This window comes from Astyanax mexicanus, chromosome 25 (genome assembly GCF_023375975.1).
Source record: "Astyanax mexicanus isolate ESR-SI-001 chromosome 25, AstMex3_surface, whole genome shotgun sequence".
In the NCBI taxonomy this organism is placed as follows: Eukaryota; Metazoa; Chordata; class Actinopteri; order Characiformes; family Acestrorhamphidae; genus Astyanax; species Astyanax mexicanus.
Genome location: NC_064432.1, coordinates 17474114 through 17500868, shown reverse-complemented (window position 1 = coordinate 17500868; position 26755 = coordinate 17474114). Strand labels below are relative to the sequence as shown.

Below are 26755 nucleotides of genomic sequence, written 5' to 3'. Positions count from 1 at the left end.
AATCTCACTAATTCAAAGTTCAGAATTCAATAAGGCTTAAACAGTTGTGGAAGTAGTAGTATTATAGGGTCTATAATCATCTCTACATAATTGTATCTCAAACAGTGCTGTCAACATCTATCTGTGGAAATGTTTTTCATGGTGTTTGGATGTGCTAGAATCCCTTGCTACCAAATAGCAGGCTATTGCCAACTATGCTACCCAGAGACAATGCTAAAAATGATAACCTAGGACATAAAAAGTACTTGGATTAGCCATAAAACACTGGTAAAGAATTGTCAAAGCAACTGGGGTAAACTCCAAATTATTTAGCTAAGTGGTGCATTATTTGAAAATATTTTGAAATTTAACATCCGAGGTAAATTTGAGGCAAATTGCACACAGGTAAATTTGCATAGAGCATAGAGAACTGCAAGCCATGTTAAAATCATGTTAAGTTGCTATGTATTCTCAAACAGATTTGCTGTGTGGGATTATGACAATCTAAACAACATAAAAATATACAAGCAATTTGAATGTTTAAAGATAACTACTGTTTTTAGCTGTAAAAAAAACAGCTGTGAAAAACAGTTCACAGTTTTTTTCCAAGACATGTTTGATGTCTTAAAAATAAAAACTCCACACTTTGATATCGCTGTGATATTTTTGAAAGCAGTCTGTTTTGAATTTGTTTTGCAAACTGTTATTGCAAAAACACCCTAAAAATTCTGTGATGATATTTCAGGGCCATTTCAGGGCTAAAAGCATATTAGAACATTAACCTCAAAATCTATTGCAAAAGTAAAGTAGTCTTGGCTGACTGACTTCATTTGGAATAGGACTTATCTGTATAACCCTATTCTAATGGAATAATTGCTCAAAAAAAAGGAAAAAAAATTCAAACATGAGAGCCACACATGTTAAGGCTTTATTCCCTTCTGAGTTCATATCACAGGTTTTTAGAGGCCCATTTTGGCTACAGCGGTACATCCAGAACTCTCTGCCAACAGTTTCGGAATCCAGTCCTCGAGGACCCACCAGGTGGTCCACATGTTCCTTCCATTCCAGCTTTTAACACACCTGGGGGGTATTACACAAAATGGGATTTCTCATTTAGTCAGACAATTTGGGCCCAAAAAGCCAAACGTCTCCAATACAGGATGTTCCTATTAGACTCAACACTTTTGGCTCAGGTTATAACTAGCTAACTGACAAGAACTGCCTTGGGAAAAAAACACCAGGACCAAAAATTAACAATGCAAAACGAAAAACACCCATTGTTCTGGGAGCCAATGGATTTAGCATATGCACTTTTCAAAGGCCTCTACTGGAATATGCAGTTAATTTCATATTATTTAAAATTGACAATTCTGGTTCTGAATGCTCATATATAAACATATGCTGTCATGCCAGTACGTAAATTGATTATGAGTGTTACCTCATAAGATTACTTGGAAATGCTCACACCTGTATAAGTTGAGGTGTTATCTTGTGAGTGATGCTGAACATTGGCCACCATGCTGATAGCAAGGTGATGTGAATTATCATGCATCAAGTAATGCCTGAAAGTGGGTGCCAGATGGATAAGACCTTCCATTTCTGAAAGTTGTGACAGCATTTAACATCCCTTGAGGCATTAGCACCCACAGTGGACAGCACAGTGCATGGTAATTATCGTGACTGACAGAAATCACATCAGCATTCAAAGCAGCGGGCCCTTAAGCATATCCTGTAGCTCAGTGCAGCTAAGTATACACACATATTTGTATAATAAAAGTGTATATTCATGGTTTGATGCTTCAGTAATTAATTCACCAACAATGTTAATATATATGACCTCTATTTCCTCACAGTTAGCGATTTGGACATATGGGCTATATATCAAAATTTCATCTGGGAACATATTAAATTAATTATTGAACAGTGTACTTTAGTGTACTTTATCATAATGTAAGTGTTTCACAAAAGCAATGAGTCTCTTGAGGCTGTATTTTAGTGAGTTTCCTACAGATAAGGCTTTAATGGTTTTAAAATTACTGCAGTCTTTATTGAAATTCAGTCTCCATTAGAATGCATGTTGTTTACTGATCCACTGTCTGGCATTTGACGAGCGACCAAAGTCACTGACAGCTGAGCTGTGGACCAAGTGGCAGGGCCGCTTTCCATTCAAACGCTACACTGAGCAAACAACACAGTTTAAATGCATTAGGGGGAAAACAGCAGGATCATAAAAAAGCACACACATTCACACACACCAGCAAAATTCAAGCTGACGCTAGCATGCACACTAAGGGTGCACAATATGTTGCTTGAGCATCGGCATCACAATGTGTGCACATGCAATAGACACATCATGGGATGTACAGCATGCTATAATTTGGTTAATACAAATGGGTAATTCAGACTTTTTACCCATTATCTACATACTTTATTACTTTTTACTATATTACTTTTTAAGTCCTTATTATCTCCCTTTCAGCATGGTTTCTAAATGGTCAGAATTCCCACAGGATCACTACAAATCAGGTGTTATTTGGATGGTGGACCCTCTCTAGCTCTGGCATGGTGGTGCTGCTCTCCAAAAGGAACGTTGTTTGTCTACAGTTTGCTAAAGATTACATGGACAAGCCACAAGGGTACTGGAATAATGGTTTGTAGTAGGGGTGGGCCATATGGCCCTAAAATAATATAACAAGATGTCATGGTATCATTTTTGTGATAATGATACTCTTGCCAATATGACAAAAACCTGAATAAAAATAAATGTTCAAGAATACACTCTTGTGACAGAATGAAAATGCATTATTTTATTATTGCATACGATATGACACACTCCTGGTATACTGAGATATTAAAAAACATATAAGAGTTTTATCAGATTTGTCAATTGAGAATTTATCGAGAGAAGTCAATGATCCAGAATGTCATGATACTAAAAATGCACTCCATACATCTCCATATATTCAGGATGAAAGAAAAATAAATGATACTGGTCAGATATAATCTGTCTCTAGTAGATATACAGTACAGGCCTAAAATTTGGACACCTTTTCATTCAATGTGTTTTCTTTATTTTCGTAACGCATAAAAAAAGAAAAGGTGTGTCCAAACTTTTGGCCTGTACTGTATAATGGAAAATGAGGAGAGTGTAGTACCCTGGTGTAATAATTAGGGGTGGGTGATATGGCACGATATTTCAGGGTATAATATTGTTCATGATATTCAAAAATGTTGTTGATATTATTGTGTACGATACGATATGGCACACACCTAGTTTGTAGATGGATGAGACCATCTGTAAAACATGGTGGTGGTAGTATCATAATTGTTGACTATTTTGCTGCGTCTGGGCCAGGGTGGCTTGCCTTCATAGATGTCAAATGAATTCTGAATCCCACTTTGAAAGCAAAGATTAACATACTTACTTTTTCCACTCACAAATATGTAATATATAATAATTTTTCAATAAATAAATAAGCAAGGACACCATTTTTCTACAATTTGTTGAACTGGGTTCTCTTTATCTCATTTTAGAAACATCTGATCATTGGAACTTCAAAAATGGAAAATGGATGTAAAAACAAAAAGGTGGTCATAATATTATGTTTGATCAGTTTGTATGACCAGGGGTGAGTAGTAAAGAAAACAGTATATGAGCACTTTTCACCCTGGCCAAGTCACACACTTACTATTTATACATCAAATAACTTAAAATACTTCATAAATCTTTTTACACTCCTGCTCAGGTATACACACACACACACACACACCCCTCTAACTGAACATACATTACTGCACTGCAGCCATCAGTCCCCCTGAAGTTGATGCTTTTAGCTCAGACCTGAGAAAAAAAAGCTCTCTCTTCATAAGTCTGCCATTTACCTTCTGCATTTATGATAGATTACAAAAGCAGGAATACACTGCAGCTGTTTCTATTATCCTGCGCCTACTGGGCTCGCTCTCACGCGCACACGTCTGTGTAAGTGTGTGTGTGTGTAGCGGCAGTGTGTAAGTGGTTTGACCCCGAGGGTCGTGTTAACGATGTGGGAATATGGAGGAAGCTCGGGGCGCATTAGGGAAAGAGTGTGCGCAAGTGTTTCAGTGAATGTACGCAAGGGCCTGAAAAGTGGCTCTGAGAGTGTGTGTGTGTGTGTGAGCGTGTGAGGGAGTGTGTGTGTGTTTTCGTCTTTTGGCACACAGCGCGTGTATCATGCCCTCTCAAGCTCTTATTCAAATTGGATGCATAAATTACAGGAGTTAAACCTGTAACCGCTCAGGAAATGCCCCACAGATTCTTTTTTACAGCCATTGTTCCTCATCTGTCTGTCTCCCGCGGCAACAGGCCGGATCTGATCAGAGAGTCATCAGATCAATAAGTTTTATATAATTCTAAATAAATTAATAAAACGCTTTGTCGTGACCCTTTTTCATTTTTTATTGTAAATTCTCTTGTTTAATTATCTTGTGATAACAGGTTAGAACACATTAGGGTGACTTGAGTAAGTTATCTGTTTATACCTGTTTCTTACTGATAGAACTGGCAATTTTACAGGATCACACAGCCTATATGGGTGGAATGAGCAACAATCCCATAAGAATGAATGCAATTTTAATATAGTTGGCTCAAATAATGTAAAAATAAATGATTATATAAATATATATATACACAGGAAACAAGGGGTTGGTATCACAGGGCCTCTCTACTGTGATATTTTGATTCTGTGATACTTCACAGCATCTGTGTTGCTAAAGAGGATAAAATACTCCTAAATAAGCAAATACCAGGAATTATGGATTTATTGGTGTCAGTTTCACTGAATTTGACCACCAATATTCTTCACTTCATTTAATTGAGTCGCCACAAAGAGTAATGGAACAGCAAGATAAACTGGGGAGTGAGTCTTAGAGAGTTTAGAGTGCCTATGATTCTATAAAAATATTGATATTTGATGACAAATATCGATAATGATTCACAATCCAAAACAACACAATATTGATATTTTGTCCCACCCCTAGGAAACCACTTGAGATACAACACCAACGACCTAGCAACATCGCTGACAACGGTGAAAGGTCAACTATAAACAAACATCATGGCAACCACCTAAGAGAGAGAAGATAAACACCTTGTAAATCCCTTTCAATCACCTTGAGCACCACAGCAACCACCAAGCAAAACCACAACATTTATAACAACATAATCGGTGGTCAGAGAGCTAGTGGCAAGATGACATGAGTTGGAGCGAGGCCTGATAGTGGGTGACAGATGAATTGGAATGTTTTATTTCTGAAGATTTCTGTGTGGGCACTGGGAATACACCATAAAAGGCATTACCACCGACAGTAAACAGCACAGTGACTGACCGTTTGGCATGTCAGTGTACAATTCCAGATGGTATGAAGAACATCTGAAGACATGAACTTGAGAGTATTACATAACTAGTTCCAGGAGGTCTTTGCGTTTACAGTTCATATTAACTAGCTTGAGTATCTACTCTTTAGCTTACAAACAAAAAAAACAGGCTTTTGTTATAACCAGACAAAACTGCAACTTTTCAGGGTTAACTAGCAGGATGTGAAATTGAAACATGATTTGCCACTATTCGATTGCTGTTTTTCTACACTGCACACATCATTTTTGTTCCCCCAAGGTACAAAAAAATCCTAAAAATGCTTAAACTTTTAAATAAAACCAATAATATAAAAACAGGGCATGGTGTGTTGAGCTTATATAGTACAACATAAGCTAAACTATCTGCAACAGAATACAGAACAGTTGTGCTCCACAATTACAGGTACTGAAAACCTGTAGGGTTTCATTCCACGTTAAATTGTATGGATACTTCAATCTGCTCCAAGACTGTCCAGCACAGTTCAGTTGCTTTCCTGCTCAAGCTAATCAACTGTTAGCTACTAAACCTGGCAAAGAGTTAAAGCAGATGTGTTTGTTTGAGCAGGGAAATTACCCAACTGTGCTGCATACAAGCCCCACAGGCCTGGAACTGGTCGCCCCCATTCTATTAAATTTTGCTCCACAAATCTCCTTTGACCTTATTTTTAAAAGTATGGAAATGAAAATCCAAAACTGGCCTGAGAGCACCCCAGATAAACTTCCCACCAGCATCCACCTTCCCAGGCTGAACTAGTTCTTCAACTAATTGTTAGGCCTAGTTAAATGATTATTATGATATTTAAAATAAATGTTTCCACTTTAGAGCAGTTTAACTTGTAGAAATCTCAATTATGTATGAATTGCCAGTAGGCATCTGTAGCGATTAATGTAGGCTCTTTTTTTAGATCTGACAATGGACATATTCAAATTGGCATTTTTCAGCAAGAAAATGCTAACCAACACACAGCAGGAATTTCCTAGGAATATCTTTACCAAATTAGCCTTGCCCGTCACCAGATTTATCACCAATCAAGCATTTAGATAAGGCAGGATAGAGGATAGAGGAGGCCCAACAGAGCCCTATTTCAATTGTGCAGTTTTCCCCCAAAACATATCTTTTCACCCTTTATTACAACTAAATGCCACCCCCTAAGCTTCCTGCTGTGTACTACAATCTGTCACAAGGGCTCCAAGTTCTATATAAACATTAAACAAGGCTTTTAATTTTAAACAAACCACATAATGACAATTTTCCATTCAAATATAGTAATTCACACTCATTTTTAACCCCAAAGCAACTTTATCTCATCCAAGTAGAGCAGTTAAAGCAGAAACTAATGGGATTATATGACTGGCTGTGTCCTAACCTGAACCCTTAGAAGATCTTCCAAGGCCAGATGGGCTTCTTCACACCAGCATCCTGCAAACTCCCCTAAACTCCTCCTGAGATATGAGGGAGATTGATTCAGTGTTTGCCTAGCTGTGGCTCAGTGGGCCCCGGCCAGGGCAGAGCCCCAGCGTTTCCAACGCGTCAGCCCTTTCTGAGCCTGTCAGCGAAGCCCCAACGTCCCGTGGCTGAGGGGGTAAATCCCCGTCTGGCAGTGCCGGCGGTGGGCCGAACCTCAGCATGGTGTAATTGGGGGGCAGATGTGCGGTGAGAGAGTAGAGCTGGAATTGATTCGCTAATCCGCTTCATTATGGAGCGACAGAGCAGGGGTTAGCACCTCACACAAAGGAGGGGGGTTTGGACGCTGGATGAGTGTCGCCTTCCTTTTCATCCACTCGTTTCCATGCCAGGCTTTCTCTGCATTGCTTCCACGCACTGTTATTTGCACTTCCATCCCTCCATCCCTCTCCACAACCGAGACAAACGAACGACTCAGAGAAAAGATGACAGCGTGACTCACCCCGCCAAATGACTCTGGAGCCTCCTGCTGCTTTGGCTTTTCTTTTTTTTTTCTCTTCTCTCTTTTTCCCCCCACTTTGGTTGAACCTCTTAAAGGCTCAAATGCCTCTTCTTTCACTCTGTTTTTATTCTACCCCTTACTTATTTGTGGTACTCAGCACAGAGACAAAGAAACACAATGATGAAGCCCTTAACCCAAATCAAAGAAAATCTGTACGTGTAGTGAACACATAGTCCTATTTTATAGATTATTATTACTATTAAGTGTAGGGTAAGGTGAGAAATTGGATAGATAGATAGATAGATAGATAGATAGATAGATAGATAGATAGATAGATAGATAGATAGATAGATAGATAGATAGATAGATAGATAGATAGATAGATAGATAGATAGATAGATAGATAGATAGATGGAATGATTTCGCTCCATTTATTACTTTTAAGATTAGTTGCTGAGCTAGGGGTGTATAAGCAGATGTCCCAAAACTTTTGTCCATTTAGTGTATAACATATGTATAAATATTTAATGTCTCCTCTTGTCCTCCATGGCCTCCATACCAGAACAATAAAGCACTATGTGCCTTAGCCTTGGACTGACTTATGGCTTTGACCCCTTAAGCAGCTCAGGTCCACAGAGGCTAAATCATAGCCTTTCCTCATCAAACACCAGGCCTCCCTCCTGGACTGTTAGCATTAGTGTCTGCTCATTTGTGGTCGTCTCTTTATCAAAGGAAATTGTTAAATAACCAATAAAAAGTTACACACTGGCTAAATATCTCCTTCTCATTGAAGGAAGCTGTAAATCGGGGGCCTGGACAGACATGAGACGAGCTCTTGGCCGGTGGGTTGGTGAGCTAAACATGTGGTGGTCTGAGTGAGGGGTAAGAAGGCTTAACAAGAGAGCGTTTGATAAGACCTGAGAGGACTCAGAGCTCGGCTGGTCATTTGGCTGCGAGCATCTTTATGAACTAAAATTGATCTTTTTTTTCTCCCCAACTTCAAGACCTCCTCTCTCAGAGCTGTACAGAGGACAGACATAGACAGAGGCATGTATCTGAGAGACTATGTATCTGCTGCTACACAATTATCCCAATTATATCTCTCTCTTTGTTTTTTCTCATTTTTTATTCCCATTTTTCTCTCTCTTCTGGTCTCTCTTTTCCCTATTGTTTCTTTGTGTTATTCTCATTTCCCTTTTTTTCTCACCCACTTTCTTTCTCTCACTTTATCTTTGCCTCTCTTTACCTTTCTTCCTCTTCTTTTTCTCTGTTTCAATCTGTCCTTTCTGTCTCTTTATGTACTGTATCTCTTTTTGTTACTTTTTCGTTCTCTTTTAACATTGTCTGTCTTCCCCTTGTCTCTCCTTAGTTCAGGCTGTCTTATTCTCATTTTATTCTCATTTTTGCCTCTTGCTATCTCTCTTTTCTATCTTTGCATATAACTATGTTTCTCTCCATTTTCTGTATTTTTTTCTCCTTTCGTTTGTCTTGTTTTTTCTTCTTTCTGCTTCTCCTTCTTACACAATTTATTTTCCTTTGTTTTTATCCTCAATTTGTTTTGCATTCTCATTATCTCTCTTGATTTCTCTTCTACTTTCTTACTTTCTTTTCCCTCTACTGTTTCAGTTATATCTCTCCTGGTTGTTGCTTCACCCCTACTTCATCTCTCTCTGACTATAGATAGAGGTACAGGGGACAAATGTGTTCCTCCCAATTCTCTCTCTCTCTCTCTCTCTCTCTCTCTCTTTTTTCTATCCATTTTATGTTCCTGTCACACACAAGCCCCCAGGGGTCCTTCGTTGTCACCTTACAGGTGTGACTGCACTGATGCCTAAAGCCCCAGAGACCTCTGGAGCTATGGGCATCTCATGCAAAGAGACAAGAAAGAGAGAGAAAGAGAGAGAGAGAGAGTACTGCACTAAGGAATCCAGATGGTATCTATCAGCTATCAGCAGTAGTTGTTGGTGCAGTATGTAATCAGGATAGCCTCTGTTCTTCTCAAGAAGCCTTCATTTTACATGTTCTAATATTAAACAGTTCTTTTGTTCCACAGTGGTCTTAAAGCTGGACGTCTTTATACCGTTCTAGCCCATTCCTGGCATTCGGCATGGTGCCAACAGGTTCATGCTTATCCGAGTGAGAGCTTTTGCACATATGCATAACCAACAATGCATTTATTAGATGAGGCGTCCACAAACATTTGTCCATATAGTGTACACACGTTTAACAAGCTCACTTTACAATGCTGTCAATGACACCCTTACTTCCACAACCCTCATCATGCCATTTAAGCCTTAAAATAAACCATAAAAGACGTCATAAGAGACACAAAGGCAAACAAATGCTACACACACACACACACACACACACACACCCGTACACTCTGCAATTTGCAGCAGGTGCTGGTGCTGGCGCCTCCACCCTTTTCTAATCGTTTCTCTGGCTTGGGTAAGAAATTAATTTTGCTAATTAAACAGAATGTATGTGGAAGGTGCCGTGAACAAATGGCTGCGGCGAGCGCCAGAGCAGCTGAGCTGACGCCATTCGCACCCAACGTTCCAGCCGATCCTGCGCATCCATCAACGTGCAAACACACTCGGCCTGCAGCCACACGGCTGCGTTCAGAGCGTACTAAATAGTGTGTCAGGTTGCAGGAGCGTTGGAATTTTCATAAGTAATTCCCTCTATAGAGTTTATCATCAAATATACTGTAATAGACTGAACCTGTAGTGGCTAGCACGCTAGCTAGCATCACTTGCACGCTGGTGTATGCAGCTACTTTATAATTCCGAACCCGGTTCAATTCCTCAACACCACAACACACTACATAGAAATTTGACTGTACTACCTAAAATTAAAGCCATAGCCAGACCACAGAAACCACTGCAGATAACATTTCATTGAAATTTACATAGAGAAAGAAGCCTTACTATCCTAGTCCTGCACAGCTGAGTAAACTAATACCAATCATGATCATTAATGCTGAACACTGTATTCTATTTAATTTTTGCAAGTAGAGTGTAAAAATTAACTTAAACCTGGTGTTCTCTGGCTCTCAGATTCAGGAGCTCAAAACTAATATATGTCAGATAAGGTGACTATTTTAGTTGTTCTCCTTAAGGAGAAGAATCCATATTCAGCCCCTTTCACAGTAAAAAATAAACTCTTAATTTTCTTATTTCTCTCTTTGTTTGTTTAAAGAGAAAATCTCTACACTTTAAAAAGTGCATGGTTTTCGGGGGACAGTTAAAAATTTAGCACACAGGAAGTGATCAGAAATATAACTTCTGCCAGGAAAATATAAGTTCTGCCAGGAGACTCCAATGCTACTTCACCTCACAGTGACCCATGCCCTCTACAAGGCAGGCTGTTTTGACCACTCCAGTTATCATTCTATGTGCTTATTATATGATTTTTTGAGCACATAAACCAACCAGCATGGCATCCAAAAAGAAAATTTTTTAAATTTCATTATTAATAAAAAAGCAAAGTGATATATTCTACACTACTTAGTGAACCAATGATAGTCAGAAAAAAACACTTTCTAGTCAGAAATGATATTTGTCCGTGATATGCAGCTGAAACCTGAGAGCTTATTCTGTTGTTTATGAATTGTTAATATAAAAGTAACAATTACAATGAAATCTTGTGGAAAAGCAAGCTAACAAATAAACCACTTCTGAGGAAATTAAAGTTCTGGCTGAGGCTCCAGTATGGGAGTGAGAAACACAGGCCTATTCTTGCTCTGAAAACGTGTTGTCTCAGTGTGTGGGAGAGAGTAAAGTCGTGAGAAAGAATGGATTTCACACTTACTCCAGCTAAACACAGAGCAGCCTGAGCTTTTCATCTTATAGCAGAGCAGGTCAGGATATGAGAGTGGGAAGTTGACTCTGGATCAGCTATTAAGAAGATCTGCTAACTGTGTGTGTGTGTGTGTGTGTGTGTGTGTGTCCTTGCACGTTTCACCTTCACGTTGTGCCATGGCCTTGAGCAGCAGCTGGTAGGAGGAGAGCAGATTGTATACTTCATTATCGCTGACCTCAGACCAGCCAAAACACAAAACCTGAACTGAACTGACCCTCAGCGTTTAGCTCCTGGGAGAACCCAGAGTGCTGACCTGGGATCAGATTTCCTTTTTTAATACATAAGTCACTTTCAGCTAGGCATAAAATCCAAAAGATGATCTTTATTGTCTACCTTAAACTGGGACAGTGGTTGGACAGCCATTAGAACGTTGCTTTATTAATGCCAGGTTTGTTGGTTCAATACCCTTTTTGGACAATATAAGGTCTTTTAGCAAGTCCCTTAACTCCCTTAAAATGTTTGTTGAAGTTGTGCGGTCATTTAAGATTCTTCACATGTGTGCAAACAATACATAACAGAAGGCAATACAGTAGTAGAGTAGTGCAGTGGGTGGTAATGACTGAGTCTGGCTGTGTCTGGCTAAAATTGTCCTTATAAACAGATAAACAACTATGCAAAAATCACATCTACAGTACATTCAATGCATGAATCCCACACACATATCCCACAGGTCAGTGCAGCGTTCTTTAGCTTCAATAAGATGTGACTGGAATGCAGGTTACTTCTGTTCTGACAGGCTATAATACTGTATATAGTGCATGATTCAACAACCAGTCCACTGTTATTCCAAAATACCGTGTACAGAAACAACCCTCCATATCACTTCTACAGTAAATAGGTGGAGCTAAACCACTACAAAGCAACCATGCTGAATACAAAAATGTATATTATTTTACTGTTTAGACAGCAGTTCACAGTCCCCTTATATTTTAAGGAGAATGCTGGGGTATACTTATTAGAAATACATTTTTGTTTTTTGTTTTTTATTATTATTACATCAGTCTTTTCTGTTGTTACCTACATAAAGGGCTGGACAATAGTTCACTTTTTTCTGAGATTAAATAGGTCTATACAGATACCCATTGTGGGCATTTTGGCCACTTCATATTAGTTTTATATTGTTTATATTGATATCAGAATTTTAATGTATTAGCCAAAATTAGGGCTGGGATGTGAATCAAATGAAATTGATTAACTGAATTACTGTTTTAATGCAATTCCAAAATGAAATAATCAAGATTGTACAGCTTTTCATACAAAATCTGCTAGAGGGAGTCTCAGTAGATAGACATTTGCTTATTTTTCATGTTACAGCGACTTTCATATCACTTTAAATTGTGCTGTCTGTTTAGAAATAAAAGATTAAGTTGTTATGTAAAAATGAAAAATCATAAAGGAGAATCGCTCATATATTTAATTATCAATATGATTTTTTTTTTTTACAATATTGCCCAGTCCTAGCCAAAATTAAGGTATACTCTATTATGACATAAATTTAACTATAAAAAGCTTTAAAAAGCCTGACCTCTATAATAAGACCTGTGCAACACACCTTTAAAAAAAGCCGCCATGAGAAACTTCAGCTGCTGCTGCTCTCAAAACACTCTTGGCTGCCTGTCTCATTAAAACAGACGGCGAGCCACTGCTTTATTAAATCAAGTTTCTCTGGAGGAAGACTGACTGATTGCCCCTTCCTTCAGGCAGCGGTTCTGGTATTTTGAGGACTCGCCCCAGACAGAATTAGTAAAATAAGAGAATAACACTCTTCCTCCCCTGCGGGCCATACGCTCACTCCCATTAGCTTTGGGACGGAGTTGGAGCTCGCTACGCTAACTTGATGAAGCTAATTGAAGAGGTACATGCTTGGTTTGATATAGAAATGCAGAAAAAAGCTCATTTCAGTCTGGGGTGAAAAAACGTCAGAGAAGCTAAAAAAAACGAAGTATATTTCTGTGTGGACTGAAGATAATTGAACGTATGAATTTCTTGGACACGAACGAGTGTGTTCTTTAATATTTATCTATTATAGAAGACAAAACTTGTGACACTGTGGTGATGGAGCAACAACTGCACAAATATGACCTTTATGGCAGAGTTAACCTGCATTTTACACTAATATCGTGTCCCATGATTTTTGCCAAATTACTGCTTCATTACCCCACATGGTGGCGCTATAATCAAATGAATCGGGAAAATTTGCAGTGAAGAATATTGGTTGTCAAATTATGTGAAACTGACACCAATAAATGCATAAATCCTGGTATTTGATTATTTAGGAGTATTTTATCCTCTTCAGTGACACAGATGCCTTGAATTATTTTATAGAACTGTCTTGTGATATATCAATATCACAGAATCACAGTATCATGATAATGCTCTGTGACTCCCACCCTTAATTCCTGGTACAAAGAATGTTAAATAGCCGCATACAGTGCCTTGCCAAAACCACACTGGTCAGTGCTCACTCAACCTTACTCACAAGATAGCACCTCACAACTTATTCAGGTGTGGGCAATCCCATTTACAATTTCCCACTTACATTTAAAGTGTATGAGTACTTTTAATGCAGTATAAGGTAAATGAATTTATGTGTGAGATTATGTGTTTATGTGTTATGTGTTTTTGAGTATATGTTTATTTATAAAATACTGTAAAATTGGAGAGAGCAATTACATGCAACAAACCTACCAGACCACTTTGTTGTTTAGAAATAGAATGTATATGTTAGACATTGCAGGGATGGTTGTGCCAGGACACTGATACCATTAATTATAATATTGTCTCCCTCCCAACTCAGAAATACTACTGCTTTCAATTTAGAAAAAAAAAACGTAGGGACTGCTGTTTTAATATGGATATACTAGAGCATTTGAAGCATTACGCTTCCTTATCAGATTTTTTTATGTTTAAACTGGGCCACGCTGAAGGGCAGTTGGGGTATTGCCTTTTTTTATTTTTCTATTGTTGTCTGCCAAACTCTCGTCCTGGAGAACACACCTACAGTCTCTCCTGTTCAGCTTCTAGGCTTGTATGACATGCAGCATAGGGTTGCCAGATCCTCTGGGAGCTTAAGATGAATTCTCTGTCCCGTCCATGTCTTCTGGGAGACCAGCAGAGTACGCATGCCTGTGTGAGTGTGAGTGTTTACATTCCCTCCCCCACACACTTTGCCAGATGATTTAGCTCTGCTTCCATTGGCTGCCGTATGGTTTTCCCCTCCTAATGAGGCCGATTTATAACCGCTCAGGTTAATTCGAAACCTTCAGAGACCGAGTGCTGTGATTCGTTAAAGCCGGCCTGACCGCTTCCATATGGAGCCGTCTCATTGGCCTTCTATTCTCGGCCTTCATTTTTTCCTGCTGCACAAAGCCAAAACATAAGAAATGATTATTATAATTTTAAGAATTCATCACTGGAGCTGTTCTGTACAGTGGAATAGTGGGTAAATATTAAATAACACACATATTGTTGTCCTTGGAAACTCAGTAAGAGCAGAACATTTAGATTTAGAGGCTAAATATCTGCATTGCATTTTAGCACATATATCTGCATGCACTCACTTTACTGCAATTGTAGCCCCAACATGCCAAAAGTCATGGGATAGAAGTGAGTAAATGAAAGTAAAAGGATCATGAAGTGTTATCTCAAGAGACAGCTTGTGAGTGCCCACATTTGTATAATTTGTGAGGCGTTATCTGGTGAGAGAGGTTAAAGACTGACCATTAGGGTGCAATCTTGGGGAATTTAGGGCACCCATATTTAAATCAAAATATTGATATTTGATGCCACGTATCGATATGACGCGATACGATATGATTGAACCAATATAATATATTCCAATATCAATATATTGTCCCAATCCTAGCGACCAGACAAGCCTCAAAGGATTTCAGAAGACACATGTACATTCACTGGTGGTTTTGAAGAGTATATAATATGACCCACAGTACATAGAAATACAGTGGGTAATTTTTAACAATGAACCATTTAACATCAGACCATTCTGGATGACATTGGAACAGAGATGCACCGATGTGTGAATTCTGGGCTGATGCAGATATCTGATACATATCTGCTTATTCTGCTTATATATCTGCTATAACTTATAGAGACACTAAATTGTACAGATATAAAAAAGAACAGATATCATTTTAATATCGTTGTGCATCCCTACTTTGAAATCCCTATTAAGACAATAATTAACTACGCACTAATCCACATAGCTTATTACAACCCTCCAGTTATGTTATGCTATATACCTGTTTCAAAGTTACACAAATTATAACAACACAAGGTATTGATTATATTAACAGACCCAAAGAGAATCTTTAACTAATTTTCGATTGTTGTAAATAATGGGTCAATTTGACTTGGGATCATTATTGCTGTGTAACTGAACATGACAGGAAGGTTAAAACCTTAAAAAATATTACATATTTTTCAACATAACCTAAGGGTTACAACTGAAAGCCACCATAAGGCTCTACTCTACCACCATCCACACTGCCTATTAATCATTGCATTCACCATGTATATACAGTGTAATTGAGGTTAATGGAATAATTTAATAAACAGTCCTAATAGATCTGATATTGGCAGACAGTGTGTGAGATTGTGTGTAGGACAGTCTGGTCTAGACGACGTCCATCGGCTGCAATCTGTTCACCGGACTTTGGTCACAGTGTGACACTTCCTGATCTCATTCACACAGATGCACACACTAACACTAATACACACACACACACACACACACGGCAAAGGACACAACCTCCTCAGATAAGCGCGCAAGACCCAATACTCATTGATTACTGTGAACCCTGATTTAATTTGAGAGCAGATGGGGTCAAAGGGCAAGTCAGTGCGATCAATCAAAGAAAGAAAATCAGAGGCCTGGAAAAAATGAGCCATGATCCAGTTGATGGGAAGCTCATTCCCACTGCAGTACTGGGTTTATTTAAAACACAACCAGTTCACACTTTCTCTCTCTGACACACATGCACACAGATAAGCTACTGATTACCTAAACACACTTTTAATCATCTTTCTAACCTATAGATCAGGTGACTGAGAGAAACTCTCAATACAGCAGAGCAGTAGAATCACTTTATTGACCAAATCCTAGACCAACTGGAGCTGCAGTTTCATTGGTTTGTGAAAATATTGACAAATGCTAGGTCAGTTTCCGGATTAAAAATAGGTACATTACCTTCTAAAGGGTTGTATGTCTGTAATTTAATATCAGTGACATTTAATAAATACAATTTATCAGTCATATTTAATGAATGTGGTCAAAACCTTTTAACATAATAACACCTTTAGGTATTTTTTGTAGTTTCTAAAAATAGCGCACCACAAACAATATGGAAGTTAAGACATACATTCATTCTCAAGTGTTTTTACTAAAAAACGCATAGACAAAAACTGCAGGAAACAACATCATCCAAAAAAGCAAACAAGAACATAGCTATTGGCAGCAATGTAATCATTCTGACATCCTGTTTTGTTTTAGATTAAGAGTCCAGAATCCAAGACGACTAAATTGCACATGAACAGTAAAAAAAAAAAAGAAATGTAATTTATAGTTTATTAACACTTCTATCTACTTGTGTTTCATTAAATCATCATATTCACACAATACTGTTCAACATGGAACTGTTTGTTATAGTGTTTGGATGCACAAGTACTGCATAAAGCATTATCAACTAGTATCAATTACATTTCTAACCTTAAAAACCTGGGACATTAATATGGGATATGCCCTGGTTAGATTTGCCAAAAACACGTGTAAGTTATTGTCAAACCAATTGTTAAATTTGGAAGTAACTGAATGTTTAATAGGAACGCCACCAACTAAGCTAAACAAACTAAACAAAACTAAGCCAAATTAGTCCTTGTATTACATTTCTAGGTGAAGTCAGCACGAGCAGATTCTGGAAATTATTATTTAGGTTGTGTCACAATTTTATGATAAACGGACCAACAGAAATGCACTAAAGATCCTTGGAATTAAGGCTCTTTACACTGACTTCCATTTAAAATAAATTACACCCATTCCCACCATGGAAACTCCTCTACCTGCTTCAGTATAGCCCATGTTGTATTGCTACATACAGATACTGTGCTGCACCTTGTAACATATTAAAAATACACTGGTGAATCAATATCACATGGCTAAACGTGGGCTGCATTTTTTGACTCATCTAAAACACCCTCGGGAAAAAGCATATATGGAAATGTGAATGCTTCAAGCTGCTCACAGCATGCATTACAAAAAAAACACCACTTTGATTGGTTACATACTGCAGCCTTCTGTAAGATTAGTTAACTAGCCATTAGTTAACTAGGTGGTACCACCTTAAAATAAGACTACCTTTACAATTTGTTTATTAATGGTCACTAATTAGGTTGTAAATGCCTTAAAAAGCATTAATAATCAGTTATAACACATACTTAGAAAGGGCAACAATATAGATGGCTGTGGGTTCACTGTTTGGCAAACAACAGGTCATTGTTGCCCTTTCTACGTATGTGTTATAACTGATTATTAATGATTTTTAAGGCATTTACAACCTAATTAGTAACCATTAATAAACTAATTGTAAATAATTTATAAACCCTTTATAAAGGTAGTCTTATTTTAAAGTGGTACCAACTAGTTATATACCACATTGCCTTAAAGTGGCAGTCTGTAAGTTTTGGGGATGTGGGGATTTGAAAAGCTCTCTGGTGAGAATGTGTAATTGTGCTAAGTTAATGTAAATACATTGCTGTGTTTAATTCTGTGTTTTGAGTTTTGTTACATACTGTCAGAATTGTCACCATTAATATTATATAATATATAACCATATAACACACAGCCTTAAAACTGCAGTTTGTACATTTTGGAGGTTAGGAGACCTCTGTGGTAAAAAAAAAAAAAACGAGCACAGAGCATGTGAAAGAATACTTTTAATGCAGGTTCATGTAAATAGGTTCATTTATGGACAATACATCCAGCAAACCTACCAGACCACTGTGGTTTTAGAATGAATAAATTCCACTTTTCAAGAATGATTATGCCAGCACACTGATTACATTAATTAGACTATTTTGTCCTCTCTTCACTCAGCAATTCTACTGCTTTCAATTAAAAAACAAAGTTTTAGGCACTGCTGCTTTAACAAACCCTGTTCTGATAGCGTCCCGCCCATCTGACTGTGTTGTGTGGGCTAATGGATGAGATTCTGTGGTCATTTCTGAGAGGCATTAACAGCTCACACTACAACAGTTATCCACTCAATGCAGAAGGGCTGAGGTCAACAGCTCTCTATGCAATAAAAGGGCACAAGCACACACACACACACACACACTAAAACGAGCAAGACGCACACCCCACAGAAAGATTATATCCATTGTACGGGAACCGATATTGAGCGAATAAAACAGCGAAGCGGGCAAGTCACGCTGGAAACAAAACACACACTGACAACCAATTAGAGAGAAAGAATGTCGCTCCATCCACTCCAGCCCCCGAGACGGAGAGAGGAAGTCAAGGTTTGGCCTGTCAGAGTCAGAACCGGTGTGAGTGGATGTGTGTATGTACACATATACACACTCACACAGACACTTTAAAATTTCTACCACAAACTACTTCTCTAAAAGTACTACTGCTTTTTTCTCCAAAATCACTGTTTTCAATAATATATAGCTAACTTTTTGCATATGATTGTACGAAATGTAATTTATCATATGATGCGCCACAATTAACTTTTTTCTTAGATATTTTTAAACAACAGAACTGTTAAGGTGGTCCTAAAAGCTGCTAAAAATAATGAAACAATAATTAAATTAACAAAATAATGTCACATAATAGTATCTCCAAAACGGTAATTTTACAATAGAAGCAAAAAAAAACCTAACAAACAGTAAAAAATGTAAAACTTTTATATACCAAGTAATTCTGCAGCATTTATATTGGTCAATTAATTGAAGGCAGTGTAAAGTACAATATCCACTTTAAAATGTCAAAGTTTCTAAACGTGAAACAAATTAAAAAATGTTTTCTTCATGAGTGTTAGTTTATTAAATTTTGAATATTAAAAACTACACAATGTTGACGAATAAAACATTCTTTAGATCATATAACCACTGACTGATTTGAGCGTTTATGACCATTTTTTGAATATTTATTCTTTGTTAACCATGACTAATGTCACTGTTTGGACATATATAAAAAAATATAAAAAATATAGAGAGAACAACTGTCAGATTCCATTTATGTCTGTATACATTTTATTTAAAAAAACATTATTTAATCATTATTATTTAATAAATTATCACATAGAATCAGAAAACCACTGAAACTATGGGCTGTTTTTGGCATTTATACTCTTTTTACTATAACACATCCTTCCTTCCAGTCAATGTGAGGACATGTTGCAGGAAGGAGTATAAGTGTATAAATAGCATTAGTGCCGCATAATGCCATATCTACTGAACCATCCGTCATGTAATTTAGAAAACATATAGAACAATTTATCTGAAAAGTTTCTCAAATTATCTCAAAAAGTGAAAATGACATGACATGATAGGGACTAATTTAAAATGTTATATTAAATAATGATTATTAAAAAGAAAACATTCTTTAGAGCACATAACTAATGAATGTTTCTGCAACCATGGGCTGTTTTACCATTTTACCTGTTTTACTCTTTTTTTGTACTCCTACAGCAGTGTTATATGAGCACATGTCACAAGAAGGACATCTGCACTGTTCATGCATCTAATGAAAAATATTTTTTAAAATGTTATACATTTTTAACATTATGCTGACATAGTTCATAATGTGTTTGTTATATTTAGTATGGTATTGAGTATAATATTGATTACATTTCCAGAGATGTTTACATTGGGTTTCTTAAATGTTGAACCCTGTGCTCAATGGGTAAATGTTTGTTTGGTGATTAAAAAAAGCTTTATTTAGGTCACCTGGTCAGTTTTGCAGACAGGACATATGGAAGTGTCATATTTGTAGATAAACTGATATAGTTCAACATTATGTTTAGCAAAAACTTTGCACGAGCCAATGTTACAGACTGAGAAAACAGTAATAAACAAGAGAAAGGGTATATATACATGTGCTGAGAAAACTGATCTCCTAGCAAAAATCCACATCTGTTAATCAGATTTCTAGACCTTAATCTGAGGAGTACGCTATTTACATGACCGATTAAATTAGCAAGCAGATAACCCAGATACCCCAACAAGGGCATGCAGAGTTTCCTCCATCAATTCTCAAGTCCTTCACATATTAAGTAGAGTCAAAGTACTCTACTCAAAGCTGCCTTGTTTCCCCATTACCCCTTTTTTGGATAACGCCGCTCCAGCACTTCATCAGTAGTTCTTCTGAATATTTTCTCAGGCTTTGCGTCTTTTGAACTCATAGGAGCCTCACACTTCCTTATGGTTTGGTTTTCTTTGGCATCTGAAGGTGGAATGAGTGTATGAGAAGCAATGAATGAATGAATAAATGAATATCTGATTAGCCCACTTCCTACCTATCTGTCTCCCTCAGCGGTAAATACGTGGTTGCTGTGCTTCACACACATTGTCTTGCATTTAAAAACAACAGCAGCGTCGCAGCAGGAGAGGCTATTTCACCTTGAGCCGTCTCCAGAGAAAGGCCGGCTATGGTAATGATTCATTTTTCTCTTCTTCGGTGACACTAAATGTGCCCCGAATCCCAATAACATGAGGTTGCGTTGTACACACTTTAGTGAAAAATGATCCCAGGTGGCAATAAGAGATCTTGTCTGCCCACCTCTGGACACAAGAGGCACAGGATGAGCAGAAATAAGAAAGAAAAACCTGCTTCACGTGGCCTTTGGACCAAGATTCCACCACATACTGCGTCATCTACCTCCTTCCTCCATCCAGCAGCACAGCGAGCATGTGAACACAAGCCATCAGCATTTCCAACGGCCTCAATATCCAAATCCAATCCATTCAATTAAGTGCTAATAGGATTGCTTATTACTAAAATGAATTAGAGTGAAATTAATAATTTAGAGACAGTAGAGTCAGCCTCACTCAGAGAGCCGCTAACTAATCAATTAGGTTAATAAAAAGAGAGCCATTGCAATGTCCCAAGCTCATCCCCTGCACATCCTCCTCTGATGCATAATGTATGTCTGTTTCTACCATCCTTGGAGAAGCAGACCCCAATATTTCCTTTTCCCTACTGGAAAGAACTGGCTTATAAACATTGCTATGCAATCTATAGCAGTCAGAGGAAGGTAGGCTACAGACCAGCCAAACACAGCTTTATGTTGTGCTCAAGCAACCACACACACACACATACACTGTTTCAGTGGCGGTCCTCACGCGCACGCCTCACAGGGTTTTGCCTTAGAAAAACCAGAGATGAATCGATTCACTGTTTCTGGCCACTGGACTGGACCGTCCAGCTGCGCCTGTGGCAAATTAAGAAAAAAAGAAGCAAGAAGCCAAATAAGCAAACGACAGAGCAAGACCTAGATTAGCTGCCATTGGTTGCTTATTTAGGAGAATGTGATTTATTGTGAATAATTGATCATTAGAAGAAAGACAACATTTTATACTTAGATACAAGGAGATGTGAGTAATCACTCATCATCTATCCAGATTGTGACACTCTGCTTGTGAAACCCAGCAAAATAAATCTATGATTAATCGAGTACTGTCAATTAATAAATCATTTCACTGATGACTAATCAGATTATTACAGTACTTCTGTACTGTAACCAAAGCACGATTCAACAATCCACAATTAATCAACCTCTTCTGAGATTAACTAGTCCAGAATTCACGCACTCCAAAAACTACCTCAAGAGTCGAGTAATCTGATTAATCTGATTAATCTAATTAACTTCCACCCTGAGGGTTCAGCTAAAAATCCAAAAGATCACCACCACACCACATTAGCCTGAAACACTCTGTAGGCAAGGAGTAGAGGTGGTTGGTGGCTTGGGGGGTGGGGGTCGATTCAAAATTAAATAATCGCTCATCATCCATCCAGATGATATTCTACATGATTAATACATGGATAATGGAGCACTGTAGCTCAGGTTAACTGGTGACTAATCAAATCATTAAAGTACGACATACTGGTTCTTCCTTAACGAAAAACATACCTAGATTCTACGAATAGTCGGCCTCTTCTGAGACTTTGCGCACACCAAATCCCTTCACTCAATCCCCACAAGGACCACCACCACTCTTCCTCCCTTGGGGTTCTGCTAAAAACCTAAAAGCTGCATCACTACCACAGAAGGCTAAATGCTGTAACACTCCAAAGGTAAGGAGTGAAGGAGTGGAGGGGGGTTGTGGGTCGATTAAAAATGAAATGGTCGCAACAATCGTCATAATCGCAGCCTACCGAGTGGCGGTCCAGAATCAGCAAATCAGCTGGGAAAGCTCGCTCTTTCCACAGTCCCGTCGCCGCCTCCTCCTCCTCCTCCGCCGCCGCGCGCCACCGGCGATCCGGGGGGGCTTAATACCAGTCTATATCTATCTGCCCCTGCTGAAAATGCCCCCGCGTGCAAAATGCCAGGGGTGATTCGGTCCTCAATCCCCCTTCCCAATGATGTCCGAAAGAGCGCTCGCGTATATCCCGTGCGTCCGTGTGTCTACGCGCGTCCTGGGGCAGATCCGCATCTCTTGCGCGCTCGCTCTCGTGCCATCACGCCTTCTTCCTCCGGTGCTCGGTTTTCTTTTCTTTTTTTTTTGCCCCGTTCCTTTCTTTCCTTCCTTTCACAGAGAAGAGAGAGAGAACAGAGAGGGGGAGAGAAAGAGAGAGGGAGGGAAAAACGCAGAAACCACAGTCAGCGGTGAAGCAAAGCTCGTGCGTCCCGTGCGTTCGTTAAAGTGCTGGAAGAAGAAGAGCTCGAGCCATCGCTGCCGCTGATGCTGCTGCTGCCGCACGCGGAGGATAAAAATACAGAAATGCCAGAGCAGCGTGAGCGCACCGCAGACTGAGGAGCGGTGGAGCTGAGGGCAGGGTTGCCAGATGTTGCCTCAAGAGACACGCATGGAGAAACGCTTTTAGGAGAGCTGGAATGAGGCGCAGGGTGGACATTCTTCACCATTATGATGTAAAATATTGATATAAATAAAAAGAATCAATCATAATATTAAAATTAGGAATGCAACAAAATACAAATTTCTGGCTGAAATCAGAAACAGAACAAAATGAAACGTTTAGTGTATGGAACAATTTTTTTCCAATATTTTCCTAAATTTTACCATTGCAAAAAAAAAAAAAAAAATCTAAATACATTTCTGTCTTTGTTTTTTGTTTGTTTAATATTCAAATCACACAATATAATACGACTTATCGTTTGGTATGTATAATTCATTTTTTTTGTCTTTTGACTAAAATCAATCAAATGCAAAAAACAATGTTTTCAAAAAAATATTCAGTTAATCCCTAAAAAAAATTAATAGCATTGATGGCTAAATCCATAGGAGCTCTATAGGAGATCAGCAGAGACCACCCAGAGGTCTGAGTGGCCTTGCGCCCATTGATTGAAGCTAATGTCTCATGCACTGTGATCCTGACCATGAGAAGGCAGATGGATGGATGGAGTTTCACCAGCATTAGTATTTATTTAGATGTGTAATTTACAATCTCTAAAGAACTAGCTATTCTATATACTACCAAACGTAATACAAGCAAAAACACCAGTTATGTTCAATCAGAGTAAGATTCTGAATGTTCTTGACTGCCCAGACAGTCTGTATGGGTAACCCAGTTAGGGACATTTTGAGCTTTGTCTTACATACAGATGTCAGTGATGGACCCCAACAGGGTCAGTGACGGGACAAAAGAGAAGCTAAAATTGGGCCCCAATTTGTGTTGTATGCTGCCTAGAAAGGGATGATGTAATGATGGGTAGACCTATTCGGTCGCAGTAAAACAACACACATAGAATCACTCAGAGCCCATGCCCACCTAGAACCTACCTAATGCACGTTCCGCCCAAATGAGTTCAGCTCTACAGCTTCGAAAACAACATATTTACCAGGCAAATCAGGTGTGTTTGTATTCGAAGATTGGTTCTTTTGGATCACCAAGAGTGGAGATAGGCATATTAAGGCTATATACTTTGATCTGTGTAACATGATTTAAATGTAGGCCTAAACCCCTCTGGATTGGCACATCGTCCAAATGGCGTAAAGTGCAAATGTAACCCCAGGCACAATGCTAACACTTTTGTACTCACTTGGGATCGCACAAATTCCACTAATTAAATGCACAGATTTTGGAAATCCCTGCCTTGCGGCCAGTGATTGCAGCCAATATCCTACTGTGATACTAACTCTGTAGTCTATGGAAAACAACGCTATCCTAAATACAACCAAACGCAAACCAGGCTACAATACAAATGATATGTCCATTTAGATTTAGATTCTGAATGGTTTCACATTTAAATCTTCCTCATTTGATTACAACTATGACCTAATGACCAATATCTTCAATTTCCTCATTTCAGAGATGAGAGCAACCACACATTCCTGAAGGCCTCTAGCCTCCCAATACTAGATTTGTCTTTCTTTTCAATGGCGTTTAGTGGTCAATCTGGCAACCCGTTTTCAAGCACAAGGTGGATTGAGAGTAGAAACTGCAGTAACGTATATGACTGGAAGGACATGAGTGCCCCCTAGCTGCAGTCAAATACATTTTCTCTACATTTCTTCCAAGTTTAGGAGCCAGACAGTGAATCTTTAATAACTTTTAAACCAAAGCATTTCTGCTGGTGATGGTAAAGTCTTGAGTTGGCTAATGATCTGAGCCCCACTTTCTATCCAACAGATATTAGTGTCCATTAGTTAATAAGGAAGACATATTATCTTGTTTTTTTTTTTTGTTTGTTTGTTTTTTTGTTGTTGTTTTTTTTCGGAAATGTTATTTATAAAGCCTTTATTTCCAACTGTAGTTTGTTAACCCTGAATAAAACCAGTGCATGTCCTTAGAAGATCATGACTAATTAGATATACTCTATTACTGATATGATTTATAGGGTTTATGGTGCTTTCGGTATCAGTTGACTCACTGTTGTGGATTCAAGCAGTAAACTCTAGCTATAAGTTCAATGCTACCCCAGTGTTAACACTATTGGGACAGCTTGCTGTAGATGCACACTTTGTCTTTAACTGATATAAAATAATTATTTATTAAACTCAATTTTGTTAGGAACTTTTCCTGACTCCAGGGGAAATTGTATTCACTGTGGTCTTAACCTTAACTTCAGTCTAAATCTTCAAACCTAACCTGAAACCCAAACCTAAGATAGAAGCTGTTAAGGTTAGGTCCTGTTACCTCACAACTCTTACTACATTACTGTTATACCAAACATTCATGGGTCCTCTAATAGAACCCTGTAATCCTCTACAAGATACACAAAAAAAACTGTTGTTACGAAAAATCTGCAGAATAATTGATAACCTTAAACTCAGTCCAAACTCAGTCTTAACTGCAGACTAAACCTTTATCATATCCTTAACTTCAGTCTAAACCTTCAAACTTAACCCAAAACCCAAACCTATTCTTGAAGCTATTAACCACTGTACCTTTTACATTAATGGCACTGGCCAACCAAAAATCTAAATCTGTCAGCAGTTTTCTTGCCCTGAAAATTTTATTTAAACTGAATTTTAACTTCAAGTTGATACATCAGTGTATTGATTCACTGTATAGATACTTGACAGGGTATCTTCAGATCCTTAAAAAGAATTAAGAACTAAGAACTAGAACTTATTTTGTATTACACTGATTTAAATTCATGCCCTGAGTATCTTAAAACTGTTGTAGACAGTAAACTGAGTGTTTATTTTATTTTCGCTGCAGTGTTGTTTAACATTTTGGTTTGTTAACAAATACAACACAATACAATACAATAATAACAAATTCACTGTAAAGTCTGTAAACTTAATATTGGTGTATTTTGTTATTATAAAAATGGTCTTACATTAAGTTTTTCCATACCTGCAGATACCCTGATTTGAGTTTACTGCAGAACTACTCACATTTTCAATTCCACCTTAAAACGGCGCGCACACATAGAACTATAACGCTACAATAAATACAATAAATACAGCAAACATTAGACAATGTAACAGACAGGACAGTACAGTACCAACACATTACAGTCTAAAAGTGTGTGGTGAGGAGGATGAGGTGCAGAGATGTGTAGTTACACATTTCTGTTTATGTTGTGGAGAAATTACAAACAGTCCACATAAAACTACACCTGAATTTTTATGTCAATGTTTCGTTTTACCTTAAAAGCTAAAAATGTTCATTTCAAAGAATCCTCTAAAACGCAACTTTAGCCTGAAGCTTGCGTGTCACCACAGCAGCATTTAAGGTGTAGGCGCCACAAGCCACGCCCCCGTTACAGCCAAGGCGGTGTCTGTGACCAAAATGGACTCCTATTTACTTCTAGGAACTAATGAGTCTGTCTGCCATTTTTTAATAAGTGTTCGAGTTCAAGTGGGATAAGAACTTAATTTTGATCCACAGAGCAGCATAATTTGCAGTAAAAATCGTAGCATTAGCTACATCAGCTATGAGCTACCTGAGTCTCGTTACTAA

At 38.2% G+C, this 26755-nt stretch overlaps 1 protein-coding gene across 30 annotated transcripts in view; it reads right to left on the bottom strand.

The window, feature by feature from the left end:
• LOC103047288 (adhesion G protein-coupled receptor L3) overlaps nt 1-23131 on the bottom strand; it is a 365140-nt gene extending 342009 nt beyond the window's left edge. For 14 of the 30 annotated variants that reach the window (XM_049472034.1, XM_049472045.1, XM_049472047.1 and 11 more), the window contains exon 1: nt 22538-23130. The gene's annotated coding sequence lies outside the window, so the exon portion shown is untranslated. Of the gene's footprint in view, nt 1-22537 lie in introns of all 30 variants that reach the window. The other 16 variants (XM_049472032.1, XM_049472031.1, XM_049472044.1 and 13 more) reach the window with 2 other exon arrangements.
• Nucleotides 23132-26755: the final 3624 nt, after the last annotated feature.